Consider the following 19,573-nt stretch of genomic DNA (forward strand, 5'->3'; position numbering starts at 1 on the left):
TCATTTAATTCCTCTAATTGCCAGGCACTCAAGTAATGGGATTTTGGTGTGAACATTAGTAAGAGAATCAAAAATCAGGTGGAAATCCAAAAAAATCAGAGACCACAGTATGGTTAGGGTTTAGAGCACTGAACTGCATTCAGGATAGCTCTTGTGGCAGGCAACCAAAGCTGGTTATCAATATTTATGGTTCTTCACTTTTCAGAAACTCTGTGTAAATTGTACTTCTGTACTTTCCTATCTCTTGGGTTTAGACATGATCACATGACTGTTAAAGTATGTCAAACACTATTCCTTTTTGTAGCTGAGTTGAAGGTTAGTGAAGATTTGGTGGGCATGGAAGGGGCAATGGACACTGAGAGATATGTTCAGGGCCAAGGTCCATTTTGTAAGTAGGATGGACAAGACTTGGTGATTGATTGGATGTAGGAAGTGAGAGAGGGTTGACAAAAATGACTCCTGGGATCTTTGGACAACTATTTGGGTAGAGAGGTCATTTACCAAGAAGGGGGACTCTCATGGGGAAACAGCTCTGGGAGAGGAGAAGACCTTAGTCAGGTTTGTAAGCTACTACCATGAAGTATTGGAGAAGGCAGTGGCAACCCACTCCAGTACTCTTGCCTGGAAAGATCCCATGGGCGGAGGAGCCTAGTAGGCTGCAGTCCATGGGGTTGCAAAGAGTCAGACACGACTCAGCAACTTCACTTTCACTTTTCATTTTCATGCATTGGAGAAGGCAATGGCAACCCACTCCAGTCTTCTTGCCTGGAAAATCCCATGGGCGGAGGAGCCTAGTAGGCTGCAGTCCATGGGGTTGTGAAGAGTCAGACACGACTGAGCGACTTCACTTTCACTTTTCACTTTCATGCATTAGAGAAGGAAATGGCAACCCACTCCAATGTTCTTGCCTGGAGAATCCCAGGGACAGCAGAGCCTGGTAGGCTGCCGTCTATGGGGTCACACAGAGTCAGACACGACTGAAGTGACTTAGCAGCAGCAGCACAATGAAGTATTATTATTATTCATAGTTGATGACAAGTAGACAGACTCAGGAAAGCTATTTCACTTGCTCAAGATCACATATCTAGTAAGCAAAAGAGTCTGGGTTCACACCCAAGTTCATCTGCTTGACCTCCCAAACTGTGCTGTTTCCCCTAGCATTTTCAGACAACCTCTTAAGAGGAAAGAAGAGATTTCCTGGAGCACAACAAAAACGGTGACACAGGGAGGTCAGCCAGAGAAGTGACATGAGCATCCCTGGTGAGGGTTGAAGGCTACACCAGAATCTCATGCAAACACCCAGATTATGTAGCCAGGCCCTCAAGACCAGGACACTGGAAGTCAGTCACCAGACACAGTGATCCTGGCCAAAATGGCTTCCCTCAAAACATGACTGGGGACCAAGGACTCTTGATTTAGATCTGTGGTCTCCAAACACAGTCCCTGGATGGTAGCATCAGCAGATGTCAGAAGCACAAACCCTCAGACACCACCTCAGATCTATTGACCAGAGGCTCTGGGATTAGGACCCAGTTCTCTGTGTTTTAACAGGCCTCCTGGGAGATTCTCACAGACAATCAAGCTTGAGAGTCGCTGAATTAAAGCATCTGGTTTCAGCTGATGTAAGTTTTCTCCTGTGAGCCTGCCTGAGTGCAGTATAATCCCATTAACAGGCCGAGTTTGGACGAAGGCACAAGCTACCGCTGAAGCTGGATGGAAGCTCTTTTTCGCCGTCGTCTGATTCTTGTACATAAATCCTCATCCAAAAAGGAAATACCCACCCACCCCCACTTTTTTTTTTTTTTTTAAAGGACTGTTGTTTTGTGGCAAAAGGAATGCTTTGCTAATTTTAGGAAGATGGCTTCAGTTATAGACAGGAAGTCTTGAGAGGAGGGGAAACTTTGTCTTGAATTTTTTAAAGTTCTGTTTCTTTCTTCTTTTTTTTTATTTTTGGAAGAGAAAAACATTCCCAGCAAAGAAAACACCATTAAAAAAAAAATAAATAAAACCTCAGCTGACTAAGAAGAGGAGCCCTTGGTAACCATTGGCTGAGTCCCCCTGAGCTGTAGCTGAGTAAACCTAGAAGGCAGTGGGCCTCAAGATTTCACTTGAGAAGGAGAATCTCTGCAGTTTAAATTGGCTCTGGGAAGAAACAGAATATCCAACTTCTTGGTAAGACCGATTTTCCAGAACATTCTTCATCTGTTATCTCCTCTATACTATGGGTGTTCTTCAGACATGACCCTACAAGTATCACCCTGATAACCAAGTGCTCAGGAAGGCTCCTGGGCTTCACAGTTTCCCAGAAGACTTCCACAGGCCTTATCATCTGTACTTTACAGCAACTCAGGCGCATCAGATGATTTTCACTTCTCAAGTAAGAAAACGGAGACTTACCGAGGAGGAAGTCTCAAAGGGAAAAAAGTCGTGAACCATAATTTTAGAGTCGTTAACGGTAATTGTATCTCACCGAATTCTTAAAGTGAGAAAAAAGTCTTGTTTTCGCTTTGCAGCTGAGGAAGTTGATGGCTTAGAAAGTAGTGGGAATTAAAGTCACAAAGTTAGAAAGTAGAGGGACACAATCCAAGCTCAAGACTTCGGACACCCAGCCCTCTTCTCCGGATTAGAGATGAGTGCTCTAAAACTGTCCAGATGAGTGTATTTATCTCATATTGATCTCTAGAAAACCGAATATTTCAAAATAATTTCTTATAAATTCAGCTTATCCCAATAGGGGGCCCAGCCTAGAAAACATAGTTGAGGAAATCCTCGCATTAGGAATGTTTACCATAATAAGCACAGCACGCAGAGGTGCAGTGTTGTAAAGAGTCTGCCAGTGCAGCAGACGCAGGAGACATGGGTTCAACCCCTGGGTCAGGAAGATACCCTGCAGTAGGAAATGGCTACCTACTTCAGTATTTCTTGCCTGGAAAACCCCATGGACAGAAGAGCCTGGTGGGCTGCAGTCCATGGGGTCATGAAGAATCAGACATGACTGAGCATGAGAGCAGAAGCTCACTGGGGAAATGTGGGTGCATAAGGAGCGGGCAGAGAGGTGGAGATGGATCATGGAGGAGAAGTTTTTCCCAAGGGTCCAAATCCCCTTCACAGCCTCTGGTCTGCCCTCTCCAAGATGAGATCATCACACCCTACTTGACTCCTCAAAAGTCCCCTGAACAATGAAGGTTAAGCGTCCCTGCTCCTTTTGGTACAGAAGCATGAAAGAAAAAGTGAAAATGTTAGTTGCTCAGTCATGTCTGACTCTTTTCAACCCCCATGTACTGTAGCCCACCAGAACCCTCTGTCCATGGTATTCTCCAGGCAAGAATACTGGACTGGGTTGCCATTCCTTTCTCCAGAGGATCTTCCTTATCCAGGGATCAAACCTGGGTCTCCAACATTGCCGGCAGATTCTTTACAGTCTGAGCCACTAGGGAAGCCCCCACAGAAGCAGGACCTGTCACCATTTCTTCCATTGCACCGTGAATCTCCAATGGTACCATCAGAGGATGGTTTCTGGGCACAGGGAGACGGTGGCTGGCCAAAGTGTGGGAACTTCAGGTCACTTTTGGCAAGCCTGGATCAGCCCACACGTCCACGTCCAGCAGGGAGGCATACTGAGACAATCTGCATTACATGGACTCAAACTGCTGCCCGTGAGGGTATCTTCATTTCTCTGGCTTCATGTGGGTTAGATTTGACCCACACTAGTCATTGGAATATAAGTGAGAACCTAGGTATCACCTTCTATTTAGAAATGTTCGATGACATCCCATAGCCTTCAGGGTGAAGTCCAGTGGAATGGAAAGGAGAAATTTCAAAATTCTAGCAGCAAGAAATCTATCACTCAATTGTCATACATTCTCACCTCCTTTCCTTCATGATAGATTCTTTTAAAACATCCAACTTCTAGATGATGAGAAGGAAGAGAAGAAGGAAGAGAATGAGGAAAAAACCAGGGTGGTGGAGAATTAATTGACTAAATGCCCTGGCAGAAGTCTGAAAATGAATTTGGCTTTTACTAGCAAGTTCTGGCTTTTTTGGTTGCGAGGAGAAGTGTTTGTTTTTAAGAAAATCAAGTCTGTGTCAATCATCTCACACTATCTCTCAGTCTCTGGAATTGGCTCAGAAATGAAACTGTGACCCACATCGAGCCAGTGACACCTGAGGACATAATTTGTTGAGGCTTCTGGGAATGGAAAAGTTTTGCATGTAAGGGAGAATTACCAAGAGAGCTATTCCCTTGTCTCCAGGGGATCCTCACATGAGGATTAGGGCAGTCATGTGTTTTCAAGCCAGAAAGTCCAGTGAGTCACACAGAAAGAACCCAAGACCACATTGGATCAAATGAAGTGACTCCTTCTCACTGCCCCCCATGGTGAGGGCCCTGTGGGCAGGAGCTGGGTGGATGTCACCCACACTATCCTGCACGGTCAGCCTGGCCCAGCACCTGGCATGGAGGATAGGCTTGGCTCAAGATATAAGAATGAGTGGCCATTGAATTTAGCATTTCCCCAGTGCTGTCAACTGAAGTGCAAGCTTATCCTCATGCATGTAGTACAGGTTTCCCAGGCTGAGATTCAGGGATGTACCAATCAAATTTTGATAAAGAGATGTGGGTAGGATGTTGGGGAGGAAAATGGCAGGACAGGGCAGGGGCAGGAAAGTGCAAAGCATCGCCGCTTCTGTGCAGGGCCCCCGCCAGGACCACGTGTGTGAGTCTATCCCTGCCATGGACAAAACGTTCTCCTGTGTGCCTGTGCATGCTGAGCCAGCCAGGCACTGGGAAGGCGTCTGGAAGACACGTTAGATCTTTATTAGCTTAAGTACTTTACCAGAGTGTAGATTACATCCAAACCTGGAAGTTTTCAACAGCAAGCTTGCAGTGGCTTTCCAAAAGCTTGAGGCTGGCCTTTCCTTCAGTCAAAAGGTAGCCTGTGCCAGTTAAAGCTGAGAACCAGAAAACGACCATGTCGATTTTGAAACTTGTATTTGATGAGATTTTCATGCCTTTCTGCTATGCAGACATCCAGTAAGGCTACAGAGATAGGTCAAATCCAACCTGTGGGCTCTGGCTCTTTCTGAATTAGCAGCTGCCTTATCTTGAAGGAGCTTCAAGGTCCAATTGAAAACAACTCTGGGCTAGATTTCATCTGAGCCCTAATTTAACTTGGCAGAGATGTTGGCGTCTCTGGGCCTACAGCCTCTCCTGCATAAAGTGAGGGGTAGGAGAAGGCAGCGGCAGAGAAAGAGATAGTTAGATTGCATCACAGACTCGATGGAATGAATCTGAGGAAACTCTGGGAGATAGTGAAGGACAGGGAAGCCTGGTGTGCTGTAGTCCGTGGAGTCACAGGGAGTTGGACACAATTTAGCAACTGAACAACAATAAGACCTATACCAACACATTGAGAAAAAGCATTACATGAAATGAAAATCCAAATAGCATTTAGAGGGAAAAAAGAGCATGTAATCTGGGCACAGCCTAGGATTCAAGATCCAGTTCTGCCACTCACTACACAGCCTCAGTTACCTCACTATATAGCTTTGACTCTCAGTTTCATGATGTATATAGAAAACAGAAATAATCTCATTTCCATTATCTATGTTATAGGGATTGGGGAAAGGCTTCCAAAGCAAAGTAGTTGACAAAAAAGTAGATACCAAATAAAAACTGAATTCAGCAAATGTTTATCAAGTGTATGCTATGTGCCAAGGACTGTGCTAGGCTATAGTGATAAGCAAAATAGCATCATCCTTACCCTCAGGGGCAGACAGACAAAACATTAGGAATCACATTTAAGAATATGTAATTTCCTTATGAGATAAGACCTACAAAGGGAAGTGGTAGGGGGCTATGACACAGACAACTTTTTTTTTTTTTTCATTTATCATTTTTTAAATTACAGTATAATTGCTTTACAATAGTGCATTAGCTTCTGCTGTAAAACAAAGTGAATCAGTTATAAGTATACATATATCCTTTCCGTCTTGAGCCTTCCTCCCACCCTCCCCGTCTCACCCCTCTAGGTCAGCACAGAGGACCGAGCTGAGCCCCCTGTGCTATATAGCAGCTTCCCACTAGCTGGCTATTTCACACATGGTAGAGTCAATGCTACTCTCCCAGTTTGTCCCACCCTCCCCTTCCCTGCTGTGTCCACAGGTCCATTCTCCATGTCTGCACCTCTATTCCTGCCCTGTATATTGAGGACTTCCTTGGTGATCCAATTGGTTAAGATTCCATGCTTCAACTGCAGAGGGTATGGGTTCCATCCCTGGTCAGGGAAGTTCCATATGCTATGCTATGCAGGGGAAAAAAATTAAAAAACAACCAAAACACTCCTTTTTAAATTCAGCAATGTCACCAAAGTCATTATTCACCAAAGGTCTCCCTCACAGCCCTTTTAATGGGTCATCAGGGAAAATGCATCACCCCAAACTTTATTTCCCTCTAGTTAATTTTCCAGTATCAGAGGTCTCTGGGACATGAGCTGATTTCACATGCAAATCATGCATAAAATAAAGCAAGCCTCTTCGTGGGAGTGGGAAACTAATCTTGGAACTGACATTGCCAATCTCGTGTTCTTTCTCCCAAGTCTATATGATCGCTCACCTCAGCTGAGGTTGATTTGATTACTCAACACATCCTGCTACAGTCATCATCGACGAAGTTGTCTGACTACGAAGAATGAGGGCTCTCTGCCCAGTCTGACACCCACCTGGCGCCAGGTAGGTGCGGAGGCCCCAGGAGAGCCAGCCAGCTGGTGTAAATCCTGTCTGAGAGCCAAGGAAGAGGAGAAACCCTACTTTAGTAACACGGGAGTTTAGCTTTGTTAGGTAGGGAGTGTTTGGCATCTTGAGAGCAACTTGGGCATATCACCTCTAATCTCCATGCCACTGTTTTCTCATTCACAGCCAGGAACCATCACAGCCCAACCTGTGCATCGTGCAGACTCTTCATTCACATCATGGGAGTTGAATGTCTGCTTACTTCTTTCAGATCCATCACTTTACTTACACATCTATAATCACAATCCTGTTCAAATCTTATCCTCTCACATCTGGTTAATCATGGTAATCTGCTCACAAATCACTCTTCTCTCAGTCTTGATCCCAAATTCCTTCTAATCTAGCTATGATATTGCTTCTAAGTTTAAAATACAAGTGATATTGGAGAAGGAAATGGCAACCCACTCCAGTAGTCTTGCCTGGGAAATCCCATGGACAGAGGAGCCTGGCAGGCAAAGAGTCAGATACGACTGAGGGAGGGGCAGGTGCTCGCTAGAGGCCCCAGAGCTTTTGATGGCAGAGCCAGCACTGTGGCTGAGGACTCCCGGCTCCCAGGCCTCTCTCACCAGATAGGAGTGTGGAAAACTAGTCTAAAATACGCCTGAGGGCTTTCCTGACGGCTCAATGGTAAAGAATCGCCCCCATGCCAAAGCAGGGGACACGAGTTCCACCCCTGGTCTGGGAAGACCGCACGTGGTAGAGCAGCTGAGCCCATGCATCATAGCCACTGGGCCGGGGCTCTCGAGCCCAGGAGCCACAGTACTGAGCAGTACTGAGGTCTGTGGGCGCCAGAGCCCATGCTCCACAACAAGAGGAGCCACCACGGTGAGAAGCCCGTGCCCCCCGACTGGAGAGCAGCCCCTGCTCGCCACAGCTAGAGAAAAGCCCATGCAGCATGAAGACCCTGCACAACCATAAATAAAATCATTAAAAAATAAAAATAAAATAAAATATAAGTGATAGCCTATTGCTTTCTGCTTAAAAATATTTGATGAGAGAATTCCCTGGTGGTCCAGTGGTTAGGACTTGGTGCTTTCACTGCTGAGGGCCTGGGTTGAATCCCTGGTCATGGAACTAAGATCCTGCGAGCTGAGTGGCACAGCCACACACACAAAAAAAGTTTGATGATATCCCACTACCTCAGAATGAAGTCCAGAATCTTCAGTGTGCAATTTATGGCATATACCAGGAATTGCCCATCCACCATCCATTCTTCTCCTCTTTCATTCCAACAAAATCCAGTTTAAGGTTTGGTTACAATGTATTCTAACCAAGGGGATAAACTATGATTATGATAAGCTTATTCTAAGCCAACCATAGTGATCTCATTTCCCTTTGGATTAATAGGCATGTGACCCAGTTCTGGTCAATGAGATACAAAGGAAAGTTGACTGGCACTTTAGAGAAAGACTATTTTCTTCTTGATAGAGAGAATCATGTGAAAAGATGGCACATTTTCTGTGTGATGCTTGGTGCTGTGGCAGCCATGTTGTGACTGAGAGGAGAGATATTAAGATAATTAACTCACCCCAGGTTGTCTGGGATTTTCCCACTTTTAGCACTAAAAAGTTCCATCTCCTAGGAAACCTTCAGTCCCAGGATAATTGAGACAGTTGGTCACCCCAGGACACATCACTGGCATTCTGAGAGAGAAAAAAATAAAATAATTTGAATACCTTAATGACCATCTGAACCAACTGAACCAACTCTGAGGGTCCCATTCTCAAGTCCTCTTGTGCAAGTGCCTAAATGCTTTCATCATGTGTCATAACTTGCAGCTGAAACTTGCAACTTGAACACAACATCATATGGCCTTCATCAAATGAAGGCCCAGGTTATCTTTCACCTGTGATCTCCTACCATTCTATCCCCTCCCAATATATACCCAGTGTGGATTATCCACTATTTCCTGAGCTTACCATGAATCCACACACCTCTGTGCCTTCGTTAATGTCATTTTCTTTTTCTGAAATTCCTTCTCTGCCTTCCATCACTGAAAATTTCTTAAACTTCCTCCAAGGCCCATTTTACCATGTTTCTTTTTTTTCGTTTGTTTTTTTAATGCCTTCCACCCTCTTGTTCCTTCCTCTGTGCTCCCATGGTTTTAGGAAGCAGAGAAATTCCTGGTTTATGTCTGTCAACTAACACTTTGAGTATTACAAGGGCTAGGATTATAACTTAACTCATTTTATATCTATAAGCCTTAGCCCAGTATCTGCCAACCATATCATGCTTGTCTACAGAATGAATGATGATGTTTATGGGATAAATAGTTACATGGAATGAATACATTCGTTTTGAAAAAGCAGAGTCTTATGGAAAGTGTGCACTGCCCTTCTTTTTCTAATGGGCTCTGCCCAAGAAACCTTCCCTAAAAAAATGCTTATTCATGTTGAGATTCCTCTTCCTTGTAACTCACTTAATAACCACATTGTTATGGAGTCCACATGAGATGGCACTGCATACTTCTCAAAATATTGCTGACAATTATAGATGACTGGCTCCTATATAACTATTATCTTCCTAATAAAAGAATAAGAAAAGGAACTTTCATCTACTATGCTGCTGCTGCTGCTAAGTCGCTTCAGTCGTGTCCGACTCTGTGCCACCCCATAGACGGCAGCCCACCAGGCTCCCCTGTCCCTGGGATCCTCCAGGCAAGAACACTGGAGTGGGTTGCCATTTCCTTCTCCAATGCATGAAAGTGGAAAGTGAAAGTGAAGTCGCTCAGTCATGTCTGACTCTTAGCGACCCCATGGACTGCAGCCCACCAGGCTCCTCCGTCCATGAGATTTTCCAGGTAAGAGTACTGGAGTGGGGTGCCATTGCCTTCTCCGTCATCTACTATGAAGGCCACCTAATTCTGAGCCTAGTGCTCTAAATGATGAAGTTTGGACACTATAAATGTTGGTGAGTAAATGCAATAAATGCTGTATTCTGCTGTTACATCAGGAAAGCACTTGGCTGCAAGTAATAGAAAAATCTACTAAGAGTTATTGTGGCAGGGAAGAGCTAGCCCACTATTAAAGGTTTAGATTTCCCTTACATAGTGGACTTCCCTGGTGGCTCAGATGGTAAAGTGTCTGCCTACAATGTGGGACACCCAGGTTCAATCCCTGGGTTGGGAAGATCCCCTGGAGAAGGAAATGGCAACCCACTCCAGTATTCTTGCCTGGAAAATCCCATGGACGGAGGAGCCTGGTTGGCTACTGTCCATGGGGTCGCAAAGAGTTGGACACGACTGAGCAACTTCACTATCTATCTATCTATCTACATAGTACAGGGTTGTTAAGCAGCTTTCTAGGCTTCATTTCTAAGTTGCCTTGCATTGAGGTGGAGCCATATTTCTACTTACAAGCCATTGGAATATGAACTGAAAGGATGAATGTCATTTTCCAGCCAAGAGGTTAGGGAGGGTTTATACCCATATTTTCATCTCCTTTAACAATGACTTTGGAGGCCAGAAGCTGAAGATGACAGGATCCCAAGCTGGAAGGAGCCTGAATCCCTAAGTTACCAGTTGAAGAACAATCCAATTAGAAAAAGCCTTTTTGGATTTTGTTTGAGCAAGATATCAACAATGATTGTATTAAGATACGGAGATTTACAAAGTTATTTTTACAGCATTTATATTTATTTATATTTATAGCTTACACTATCCTGATACATACAGTGACCTAAACAAATAATATATCATTTCTCAATAATAGAATATCTAAAGGCTTCCCAGGTGGCACTAGTGGTAAAGAATCTGCCTGCCAATGCAGGAGACACAAGAGACAATGGTTTGATCCCTGGGTTGGGAAGATCCCCTGAAGCAGGAAATGGCAACTCACTCCAGTATTCTTGCTAGAAAATGTCATGGACAGATGTGACTGGTGGGCTACAGTCCATGGTATCACAAAGAGTCAGATACAACTGAGTGAACACATACAAAGACAGACAGTTACTGGTATTGCTATTTAAAGAAGATTTTAAAGTTTCAAACACTTCTTGTATTTTTACTCTGCCATCCTTAATTCTTTGCCTTTCTTCTTGTGGCTCTTGCCTCATGGCCACAAGATGGTAACTGCTGCTCCAGGCTTCACATCATTGTACCAGCAGAAAAAGAGTCAAAGGAGTAGACTTTATGATTTTAATTCAAGTGGAAACTTCTAGCCAGGTTCTCTTTCTGTGTTATTTGCCAGAATTAGGTCACATTGTCAACCCTAACTGTCAATGAGGCTAGTCAAAGGACTATGTACCTTTTCCTGTTTCTCTAGATGAAGACAACAGGAAAGACTATGGTAGGGAAGGGATCTTTGGGCCAACTGACACCATCTGCCACAGCTTTTATTCCAATTTCCAACCATTTTATTTATAAAACTTGGCTGTATCTTCCCGTTAACAAGATAAGATTTACTGGTCAACCTGTCAGTGTTGGTGGTTTTAAGTTACTAAGTAAAGTCAGAACACAGATGGGTCCATTGCATTAATGTTTCATAAGGGCAAATTCATCCAGAGTGTGTGACAGGCATCAGAAAATACAACCTTGTGAAGCAAGGGTGAGCTCAGGGCCGTCCTCGGGTGCCATCAACTCCAGTGCAGTGATGCTGTTACTCACACTCACGGTGTACCCTGCTCCCACTGTACCTCTTTTTCCATGTAGTTCCCCCATCCTGCAGCACCATTCTGCTGGGCTCTCAACCAGGAGACCCGCAGTCAGTATAGACAAGTCATTTCTCCTCTCTGGGCATTAGTGGGCTCCTCTATAAAATAAAAGATTGGGTTGTCAAGATCTCTTAAGATTTCTTTCATCTCAATCCTTTGGCCCTTAGATTCCTTGCAAAGATACTCATCCTTCAAAGCCAAGTTGAAAGGCTGCCTCTTCCACGAAGCATTCCTTGACTCCCAGCAGCCAAGCTGTAATTCCTCCTTCTAGGCTCCCTCAGTGAAGCTAATTATATAATTTACTCTCCTATCATTTTAAGATAGGTGGTTATTCATATGTCTGGTTTCCAACTGAACTGTGAACTCTGAGAGAAGACTCCTCTCTTTAATTCCCACTACTGCCTAGCAGAGTGATTTCCAAATACCAATTGCAGAATAAAAGACAATTGAATTGATTAATTAATCGATTACAAAATATGGGGAATTGAATAATGAAATGAACTGATTCTCCAATGTTTCTTTAACCAATGAACTTTTTTTTGAAACAAATTCGTAAGCAAAAGCTTGAAAGAAGAGGAAGAAGAGCTATTTGCTGGTTCAAGTGGGCCTGAGAATCTAAGAACCTGACTGAACCATCCTCCATCCATAGGCACCTGTCTGTAGAGAACCCAAGGAGTCAGGGAGTATGTGTCCCAGCTGGAATTTGGCTTCAATTTTATCATCAAATTATTGCTCTTGGCCTCGGTCTTCTGACCTACAAAACAACAGGAATGGCAAATAAGTGACTCCCGCGTGATCATTTCTCTCTTACCTTTTCCTGGGCTTCTTTAGAATTCTTCAGAAGCTTTCTCAGTGCATCACTCCCGGGAGTTTCCTTAGCTAGCCATTTAAGTTGGCTTCATATCACCTTTGGGCTAACTCTATGATGCTTAAATTCTCTTTCAGGTCTAACATCTCCTAATTCTCATTTTTTAAAGGTTCAGTGGCTCTGCTGATGCTGCTGCTCCATCATCAATGACATTGTTAAGCAAATTAAGCCCTCCAAGTACGTGTCTAGAGATTCGTTCAGCAAAATCAGTATATTCAGAATGGGTAATTTAAGGCTAACAGAACAACTGAATCATGCAATATGAATCTGATCTTGAGCAAGATAAATGTGAGAGCTGTAACTTACAAATATGAACATAAGTGGATGACATTTACTAATTTCTTCTAATAGCCTAGGCTGAAGAGTGCGGGGCCCAATGAGATGATAATGTGAATGGAAATTTTGACAGAGGGAGATAAAAATTTGCTAATGCTTTTTACTCTGGTGATGAAAATACCCACAGAGGATATAGAGGATATTGAATCTCTGAAGGCCCTTCTAACAGATTTGGTCTCTAAGAATAGAACTAGGATTGAGCATGGCGGCTTATTGACAGCAGAGATTGCAGGCTGGTGGCCATGTGCATCAGTGGGCTCCTCTATAAAATAAGAGGTTGGGTTGTCGAGATCTCTAAGGTTTCTTTCATCTTAAGCCTGTGGTCCTTAGATTCCTTGGAAAGATACTTATCCTTCAAGGCCAAGTTCAAAGGCTGCCTCCTCCACGCAACATTCCTTGACTCCCAGCAGCAAAGTTACAACTCCTCCTTCTGTGCTTCCTCAATGCAACTAATTATATCACTTACTTTCCTATCAACTTACAGTAGATGACTATTCACCTCCCAGAGAATATCCTGTCTGGCTCATACAGCCTTTAGGAAATGTTTAACATAAAGCTAACTTCAAATCTTGATTACTTACATAAAAATATGATTTCTATGGCCTCTTAAAAATTCAGGGGATCTGACTGACATATATACACAATCATGTGTAAAATAGATAGTTAATGGGAAGCTGCCATATAATACAGGAAGCCCAGCTCAGTGCTCTGTGATGACCTAGAGAGGTGGGATGGAGACGGGGAGGGAGTTCCTAGAGGGAGGAGGCATATGTATATAGAAAACTGATTCACTTCATTGAACAGCAGAAGCTAACCCAATATTGTAAACCAACTATACCCAAATAAAAAATAAAATCAGTGGGGGAAATTTTTTAAAAATTCAGGGGAGTTGGAAATCCCATCCTTTGAGTGAGTACCTGGGACTGCTGCCTGAGGGTTTGCACTTGGGGTAAAGGAGGGGCACTCCATGGGGTGCAGGTGGCTCCACCTTACTTTCCCCTTCTGACAAGTGAGACTTTATTAAAGTTATAAAATTAAAATTCAAATTTTAGTTTTGATATTTAACAATATCCTTAAGTACAGCCTCCATTCCAGTGGGACACTCCACATGAGTTAGGTTAACCTGGCCCCAAACAAAGCCTGGGAAGTCTGAACCTACATTCCTGCAAGGAAATCCTCTACTGATGCGGAGAAGCAGCCGTCTGCTTTCAAAAGGTGTCTCTTTTCCAGTTAATCATCTTTCTCCATGACTCCTTGTCTTTACCAATCCCATGTCATTCATTTATCTTACCTCTCTCTGTAAGTGTCTCAGGCTTTCCTGGTGGCTCAGTGGTAAAGAATCTGCCTGCCAATGCAGGAGATGTGGGTTCAATCCCTTGGTCAGGAAGATCCCCCCAGGAGAAGGAAATGGCAACCCACTCCAGCATTCTTGTTTGGGAAATCCCATGGACAGAGGAGCCTGGTAGACTACAGTCCATGAGGTCACAAAGGAGTTAGACACAGCTTAGTGATTAAACAACACCACCACCACAGGAAAATGGATTCGGGTTTCATGTAAGGATTGTTAACTATCTAAAAATATTTCAAGTGTAATAGGCTTTAAGAATGAGAGAGTGAGTTTCCCCATCCCCAGAGGTATTCAAGGACCACCCACAAAAGGGAAACTGACATGGTTGGAAGATGGTTTAGAAGATACCCTTTGAGGCCTTCTCACCCTTAAAAGGCACAGCTCTGTGAGCAGCTGGTGGCCAGCAGGACTTGTTCAAGGCTGAGCATGCAGGAAGACGCCTGAGAGCTAAAAGAAAATAATTGGCGCATTACTTCAAGATTAGGTCCAAAACCGTCTGGCAACTTTCTCCAAGGCAGGAAGAAAAATTTTCGTGCTCACCAGACTTGAAAAATAATCAGCATTTATTCCAGGAAAAATAATATTTTTCATTTGCTTGGTGCCGTGCGGTTGGAAGAGGACTTTGACATACATTGTGTGAGTGTGTGTGTGAGTGTGTGTGTGTATGTGAGTCGCTTAGTCATGCCTGACTCTTTGCAACCCCATGGACAATAGCCCACAAGGCTCCTTTGTCCATGGAATTCTCCAGGCAAGAATACTGGAGTGGGTTGCCATGCCCTCCTCCAGGGGATGTCCCTGAACCAGGGCCCAAACCCAGGTCTCCTGCATTGCAGGTGGATTCTTTACCGTCTGAGCTACCAGGGATCCAGCTCTATCTTCCTAAGGTTACCAGAGGAGATCCACACGGGTAAGAGTAATCCAATTATACAGATGGAAATGAAGGTCCAGGAAAATGAAGCAAACAGGAATCAGGACTTATCTCTAGGTCTCAGCACTCTTTGCCTTTTACTCTTTACCAATTTTATCTCATGGCAGCAAAGCTTAGAGTCAGAAAACTGAAAAAAAATCCTCTTAGGCTCAGCAGCCAGACTCCCTTCCTCAGGAGCTTCCATGGGAGAGATGCCATTGATAAGCTTCAGAGGCCGGGGCACTCGGCGCTACAGCCCAACAGCTTTCCCATCGGCCTCCCTTAGATCTCCTTTCCCCGACAAAAGCCTGATTCTTCTTCTGCTTTGGAGAGGATAGACAGATGGCCGCCATCTTCCCTAGAACAGCTCCACATGGACCCGAAGCCTGTTATTAAGCTGACGCTCCATCTTTTTCATCTCCAGACAAAATAATTGACTTAACCTTTCCCCCAAATGACAAACACCCTCTTGAGTATCAAACACCCTTTTCGCATAAATGGAGAATTCCGGAGTGCCCACTTAACAAAACCCTCTTCTTTGAAAGCCCCCCCTTTCTAAAAGCAGTAAGGCTTTTAGCCAGCAAGCTCTTCAAGTAGCCCATTAGTATTCTGAAAGGATCAGCAAGAAATGCAATTAGACCTTTGACCTCAGGTCTGAGGGAGCACTTTGAAGAGAATGGCCAGGCCGTGAAGTCAAGGCAGGCTATTTCTCTCCCTCCTTGGCCCCAGCTACTCCCTCAGTAAGTGTAGGGACCGCTGGGCTTTCTTGGGATCCAGTTCCTGCCTCTGGCCTCATCTGACTTCACATCCTGAAGTCCATTGCTGGCCATATCTCAAGGAAATTACATTTGCTTGATGATAATTCTTGGACCACAAACACGTTCCTTCTGTCTTGTTTTTCCACAGAAGGGACTTATGAAGTGTTTAAACTATTGTGACTCAAACTGTTTTTTTTCATCTGGCTTCTGGTAGTTAAACTATATTTCCTTCAACACAATAGAGAATAAGATTACTATATGTTTTTAAATGGTTGTCATGAGACATACATGAAGTGAAGCTTATGAAAGGCCTTCAGAAGCTGTGAGGTGCTTTGTGCATGCCCAGAAGTATTAGCACTACCATCTTAGCCACCCTTAAGATGATCCCCTAGCCTGCAGGTCCCCATGAGGGTGAGAAAGACAACGTCTCCGTTAAACCTGGCCCAAATGAGGATGCTGGTGACAGGGTCAGGTGGTGTGGCTGAGCTTCTTGCATGTCTTGCTTTTGTTCGTGCACACCTGCCATCTCAGACATCTGACGTCGGTGTAAATAGGCCCCTCATAGGAATTGCCTTTGTCACTGCACCTGCCGTTTCCAATTTACTTGCTGTGATCAGAGCCCATGGCTCTTGACGGCTTTTCAGATTCTGAAGGCACAAAAGAAAACCTCTCCCTGGAGCCCATTTGTTTCCTGCTGAGATGCCCCAGTGGCTGCTAGTCCACACATGGAGCATTTGGAGACCCCCAGCTTGATTTGCCATCTCACAAGTTCCCTGCAGTCTGGCATCTGAACAAGAAGCTGCCTTTTTTCCTCTAATTTCTTGGTCTGGAACTGCACCCTCCCCTTGGTGTGACATTTAGGGAGGACCCTCTATCAATTTGTAATATACCATCTGAAATAAAAAGATAAATTTTTATTGATAAACCAAAGGAGATGTAAATAGACCTCTCATAAGAGAGAAAATCTATTGTTACCTATGGTAGACTGATTGCATTATTGAAACAAATTCTTTTTTTTTAAATTTTCAAATTCTTGTTTTCTAATATGGTAAAATACAAAAACACAAAAAATTTACCATCGTAACCATTTTAAAGTAGACAGCTCAGTGGCATTAAAAACACTAGTAACATGTTACTCTCACAATCATTTATCACCAGGACTCTTTTCATCTTGTAAAACCGGACTCTATACTCATTAAACCATGACTCCACATTTCCCTCTTCTCCTTCTCCATGGGCACCACCATTCTACTTTCTGTCTCAGTGATTTTGACAACTGTAAATAATTGTATAATTATTTACAGTTGTATAATTTTGTTGTTGTTACTCAGTTGCTAAGTCATGTCTGACTATTTGTGACCCCACAGACTATAGCATGCCAGGCTCCTCTCTCCTCCACTATCCCCTGGAGTTTGCTCAAATTCATTGAGTTGGTGATGCTATCTAACCTTCTCATCCTCTGCTGTCCCCCTCTCCTTTTTCCTTCAATCTTTGCCAGCATTAAAATCTTTTCTGTGTATAAGTGAAATCATAGTATTTGTCTTTTTGTGATGGGCTTATTTCACTTAGTACGATGTCTTAAGTTTCATCCATGATGTAGCCTGTTGAATCCAGTTCTTTATTCTTCCTTCATGTGACCTTGGGGCCCTTGCAACAAAGGCAGGGTATATTTCTGTATCCCAGGAAACCCAGTTAAAAGAATGTTAGAGAAGTGAAGATGGACCTACATCTTCAGGGGCCTTGTGTGTTTAAATTTGGCCTTGAGCTTCCACCCCTGGCAGGTGAAGAACGTGTCTGAGCTGGCTGGGTCCAGGATGGGTTTGAGAAGCATGTGGAGCACAGCTGCCCAAGCTTAGCATGAAACTCTGCTCCACAGAGCCGAGTCCACCTACAAACATGTGAGAGAGCCCAGCCAAGGGTACCCAACCCCCCAATGACTCACAGATACACAAGACATAATAATACGTGACTGTAACATTGGGTTTTAGGCTGGTTTGTCATATGCATGCACGCATGCTTAGTTGTTTGGTCTTCTCTGACTCTTTGGAACCCTATGGGCTGTAGCCCGCCAGGCTCCTCTGTCCATGGGGACTCTCCAGGCAAGAATACTGGAGTGGGTTGCCATGCCCTCCTTCTGGGTATCTTCTCCATCCAGGGATTGAATCAGCATCTCTAATGTCTCCTGCATTGGCAGGCAGGTTCTTTACCACTAGTGCCTCCTGGAAAGCCTGATTTGTCACATGTGTGTGTGTGCTAAGTTGCTTCAGTAGTGTCTGACTCTTTGTGGCCCTATGGACAGTAGCTCGCCAGGCTCCTCTGTCCATTAGCAATTGCTAATTTCAGTATCACCAATGACAAATCTTCAAATTAAAAAAATTCAGCTTTTCCTAAAATAAACAATGTTAAAAACAGAAATGTTAAGAAATACATAAAGTTTCCCTTATTACTGAAGAATCAATTCATTACAGAATACTTAGAAAATAAAAGAAAAAGAGAGAGAAAAAAACAAACTATTCTTTAATCCTGAGAAGATCAACAGCTGTTGACATTTTGGTGTTTATCATCTTTTCTTTTAAAACCCCAAATGGTTTTGTTACTAAGCTTAAAAACAATAGCAATAAATCATAAAGGAAAATATCAGTAAATCTGAGTGAATAAAAATATAATATGTCTGCATATTTAAAGGGAATACTAGAAAATGAAGAACAAGAGAAGTGGGAGAAAATATTTGTAAGACATATGACAAAAGAAGTTATATCTTTGGAACATGAAGAATTCATCTACACTGAAAAGAAGAATGTGTGATCCTAAAAGCTAGAGAGCCAAAGGGCCCAACTAAAACACTGACAGAAAGACACATACAAGTAAGCATAATGTGGGAAATTATCCAATCTCATATACAAACAATGAAATAGGAATTTAACTGACACAAAAATGTTACTTTCCTATGATATTAGAAAACAAAATTTAAATTATACTTATGATGAGAAGTAGTAGCTGTTGTTTTTTAGCCTCTAAGTTGTGTTTGACCCTCTGCGACCCCATGGACTATAGCCTGCCAGTCTCCTCTGCCCATGGGATTCTCCAGGCAAGAATACTGGAGTGGTTGTCATCTCCTTCTCCAGGGGATCTTCACAATCCAGGATCTAACCTGTGTCTCCTGCACTGGCAGGCAGATTCTTTACCACTGAGCCACCAGGGAAGCCAGTAGTAAGGTATAATAAATACACATATTATTGGTAAAGTGGTAAATATATGCAATCCTCAGGGAAGTAAATATGTCTTATAAGCCTTAAAATATGCATCCTTTTGACCCAGTAATTTCACTTACAGGAATCTATCCTAAAGACATAATATTAAATGCAGTCAAAACTTCTTGCATAATTGGCCAACAATAAGGCAATCTTTAAGAAAATTGTGATACCCACAATGATAGAATTGTAAGCAGCTACTAAAATAGGGAGCATGAGGCATTTTAATAACTTAGTGAAAATACTTACATTTAATATCAAGTGAAAAATCACCACTAAATTATACATGAAATGTAATTAAAATTGCATGCAATAAAAAGCCTGAAAAGAAATATACCAAAACACTCACAGCAGTTTGTTTTGTTTGGGATGATGGAACAATGAGCCGCTTTGTCATTTGTTTCTATTTTTCTTCAGTCCAACTGAAACATTTTCTCAATTGATGGCAGACCTCACATTGGCCCTTTAAGCCTGTTGTCTTGATGCTGTGGTCAGGAAAAAGCTCAGGAAAACACTAGCATTCTAGTAATTCTTTGCCCCATGACACACATAGTGCCTTGCAATTAAATTAGTTTCCTAAAAATGTGTCTTTGGCTGTGTGGTGCCTGTCTAGTGAGAATTCTCTAGAAGCAGATCCTGAGATAAGAATTCTTATGAAAATGATTT

At 43.2% G+C, this 19,573-nt stretch overlaps 1 long non-coding RNA gene across 1 annotated transcript; it reads right to left on the bottom strand.

The window, feature by feature from the left end:
• Positions 1 to 11,251: 11,251 nt before the first annotated feature.
• Positions 11,252 to 14,451, bottom strand: LOC132345311 (uncharacterized). Its single transcript, XR_009494565.1, has 3 exons — positions 13,935 to 14,451; positions 12,093 to 12,193; positions 11,252 to 11,537 (listed from the first exon to the last, which is right to left on the bottom strand). It is a non-coding gene; the product is annotated as an uncharacterized lncRNA (long non-coding RNA).
• Positions 14,452 to 19,573: the final 5,122 nt, after the last annotated feature.

Source organism: Bos taurus, chromosome 5 (genome assembly GCF_002263795.3).
Source record: "Bos taurus isolate L1 Dominette 01449 registration number 42190680 breed Hereford chromosome 5, ARS-UCD2.0, whole genome shotgun sequence".
Lineage (NCBI taxonomy): Eukaryota > Metazoa > Chordata > Mammalia > Artiodactyla > Bovidae > Bos > Bos taurus.